This window comes from Triticum aestivum, chromosome 5A (genome assembly GCF_018294505.1).
Source record: "Triticum aestivum cultivar Chinese Spring chromosome 5A, IWGSC CS RefSeq v2.1, whole genome shotgun sequence".
Taxonomy (NCBI): domain Eukaryota; kingdom Viridiplantae; phylum Streptophyta; class Magnoliopsida; order Poales; family Poaceae; genus Triticum; species Triticum aestivum.
This window is the reverse complement of record NC_057806.1, coordinates 112478813-112482706: the sequence shown is the minus strand read 5'-3', so window position 1 is coordinate 112482706 and position 3894 is coordinate 112478813.

Genomic DNA, 3894 nt, shown 5'->3' with positions numbered 1-3894 from the left:
ATCATGTTTACTCTTTCAGCAGAAACCTGAAATGGGGATGACAGAACCCCCAGTCCCCTCTGAAACCAACTAGGGTTTACTAAAATAATTTTCAATGAACCTGAAATGCCCTTCTAAAATGCCCATCATTTTTGTCTTGGTTCAGAACCTCTGCAAAAGTGGTGCACATTTTCCTAGGCCATCCTAGGGTTTTTGAATTAAATCATAACTATTTGAATTTGGGCATTTAAAATTATATAAAATATTTAAATGCTCAAATATCTCCAAACTAAAATGTTTCATGTTGGAAATAATCCAACTATGGACCAGGAGTAGTTTGGTGATTTTTGGAGTTGTCTAGGTATTTTATTTAATTCAACAAAGTTGCAGATATATTAAATAAAAACAGAAAACAGAAAAGAAAGGGGGAAAAACCTACCTGGGCTCCTCCACTGTGCGGCCCAGCCAGCTGGCTGGCCCAGCCAGCCCAGCCCACCTCCCTCCTCTGTCGTCTTCGTCCAGACAGAGGGAGGGGAGTGTGGCCGGCGCGCGCGCGCGCGCCACCGCGCCACGCCACCTGCTCGCCTGCTTGCCTGGCCTCCCCTCCTCGCTCGACGCCCTGGACGACGCCACGCCTCTCCCCCTGCTCTCTCTCACTCTCCCTGGCTCTCTCCTTCCTCTCTCTCGCTCTCTCTCTCGCTCGGCCGAACATGACCGTCGCCGCCGTTCGCCATAGCCACCGCCTCCGACCACCCCTCGCTCCCCCGATTAGCTCAGAAGCTCCGCCACAACTCCCTCTTCCTCCCCACCGCTCCACGGGTCCCCGGAAGCCCTACATCGCCGCCACGTCGCCGTTCCCCTCTTCGGACTCCGACCACCGTCGCCGTCAAATTCGTCGTCTCCGGCGCGTCCCCGAGCCTGCTTCGACGCCCACTGCAACCGCGGTGAGCCCCCGGAGCGATTCCCCCTTCTTCCCTGGTCTCTCCCGACCTCTAGGCCCTAGCTCCACCTCGACCGAAAGCTCCACGCCGCCGGCGATGTCGCCGTCGTGGCCACGGTCGCCGTAGCGCCCAACCGAGCTCGCCATCGTGCTCCACACATCACGAGGAGCACGTAGAACGCACCAACGCCTCCCCAAACCCCCTGCAACACTGATCCCGACCGCACCCGAACTCCGGCCACCGCAGCCGAGCTCGCCGCCGTCAACTCCGGCCACCTCGAGCCCAACCACCACCACCAATAGACGCGGCTCAGCCTCAGCAACACGTAGATGCCTTCCGCCGTCCATTTGGTCGCCGGAATGGCAAAAAGCACTCTCGCCGCCGTCTCGGATCTCGCCGGCGTCATGTCGCCGGTGGGGTTTGACTTGACCGACCTGGGGTTTGACCCCCCAGGGTCACTGACGCGTGGGCCCTGTCGGCCAGGTGGTTAGGTTAGCGCTAACTACTGTTAGTCAACCCCCCCTGACACTGACAGTGGGCCCCAGTGCCACTAATTAAGTAATTAGGATTAATTTAAATCTGTTTAACCCCCCCTGTCACTGACGTGTGGCCCCCACACGTCAGGTTTGACTTCAACCAGCCACAGTTGACCACTGACGTCATGCTGACGTCATGCTGACACAGTAATTATATTTCTGGATTTAAATTAAATCAGGAAATTCCAGAATATTAATTAAACTTCAAAAATTCATAAATTTTATTCTGTAATTCCAAATTGGACAAATTATATATGAAAAATGATCAGAAAAATCCAATCTATCCATCTGTACTATTTTCATGCATGATCAAACAAGTTAAATTGATGTTTTAATCAGAACAAGGAAAAGCACTTTAAAAGGCCATATTTGAATTTGGAATTTGAATCTTTGATTCAAATTTGTTCAAACACATCTGGTTTTAGTTGCATTAGCCCAACACACTCATATTGCCATGTTTCATGCATGCATCATATTGTTGCATATTGTTTGGTGATGTTTGTGTATCGGTGTCCTTTGCGACAGGATCTGTCCCCGAGGAGTACCGTGATTACCCTAACGAAGAACCGTATCCGTGCAACGAACCATCAGGCAAGCAACCAACCATTTGATCATATCGATACAATCCCATGTTCTCGCTCCTGCTCTCTTTTACTGCATTAAGACAACGCAATTCAAACTACTGTGTGCTACGGTAGTTGAACCCATTTCCTCTGCATGACCTGTCATTGCCACAGTAACTAGATGAAACCCACTAGCATGTGTAGGAGTTGATTGAGCCATATGTATGTGTTGTTCCTACCTTGCTATGCCTGCTATGCTTAGAGTCGTGTCAGGTCTGGTTCATCTGGGTGATGGGCTAGAGTGAAATGATTATGTCGGTAATGGGAGTGGTGTGGTGAACACGATTTGGTAAAGGTATCGATGAGAGGCCATGTAGGAGTACATGGTGGGTTGTTTCATTGAAGCCGACCTTAAGCACTGAGATCTGTATGTGTGATTTAAGAATCAGCTACTACCATACATTGGGCCCTGAAATATGACCCCGCTCGACTTCTTATTCACCCTAGCTCTCTGTCCAGGAGTTGCAAGTAGTTTCTGGTGTTTGTAGCCTACTGGAGGCCGTGGACAGCGCTGACCGTAGGGGTGGGCTGTGATGCGGTAGGTACGTGGCACGGTGTACCGAATACCCGTTAGGTATCTCGGGAACCCTGTTCACATCGTTCGGGGCCGTATGGGAAACCTCGGCCGGACTCCCTGCGGATGGAACTTGAATAGGCGATAAACCTGGACTAGAGGCTTAAGTGTTTAGGTAGGTCGTGGTCTACACCCACGTCGGCTTTCGCTTGAAGTCTGCCGAGCACATGTCGTGTGCAGACGCTAAGTGGTGGAAACATGTATGACGAAGTACACCCCTGCAGGGTTAACATGATCTATTCGAATAGCCGCATCCGCGGTAAAGGACTACTTGGTTGCCTATACAGTTCATAGACAAGTAAATGGAAACTACTAAAAGCCTCAAGATAAGAGTGAGTGCCGAGGATGGCCCTTCCGTAGGAAGACGGAGGTGGATCCTCGGTAGTGTATTGAAGTGGTGAGTAGTGGACTCGTGTGCGCAAAACTATTTCAAGTTGGAGTATCGTAGGATAGCCTAGCCAAGAGTCAAAGCTGGCTTGCTGCAATAACTCCACCAACCCTTCTTGATACTGTGCATGTATGTAGGTTCTGATGTAAGTCTTGCTGAGTACCTTTGTACTCATGTTGCTATAATCTACATTTTTACAGAAGACGCTGCAACCCCTTCTGATGGGTTCTATGTAGACGTTGACATCAACGAGTAGGCTAAAGACCCAGGTGGTGACCCTGAGCTTGTGATGGACCACGTAGTATAGTTAGGCTTCCAAGCCTCTTTTATTTTACTAGTTGTCTGTACCCAGACAAAGTACTTCCGCTGTTGGCTTGTATGACTGTATGACTTGTATGTTGGGTCGTGAGACCCGTACCTTTGTGTATGATATGTATGGCTCCCTGAGCCTTTAATAAAGTACTTGTGTCATAGAGTCATGTTGTGATGCTTCGTTGTATTTGCACATATCGAGCATATTGTGTGTATGATTGAAATGTTTGGTATGTGTGGGATCTGACTATCTAGTTGTTTATCTTTAGTAGCCTCTCTTACCGGGAAATGTCTCCTAGTGTTACCGCTGAGCCATGGTAGCTTGCTACTGCTCTGGAACACTTAGGCTGGCCGGCATGTGTCCTTCTTCGTTCCTGTGTCTGTCCCTTCGGGGAAATGTCACGCTTTGAGTACCGGAGTCCTGTTAGCCCGCTACAGCCCGGTTTACCGGAGTCCTGCTAGCCCAGTGCTACAGCCCGGACCCACTTGCTGATGACCGACACGTTCGAAGCTGGGTCATGGATGCCTGTCCCTGTAAGTC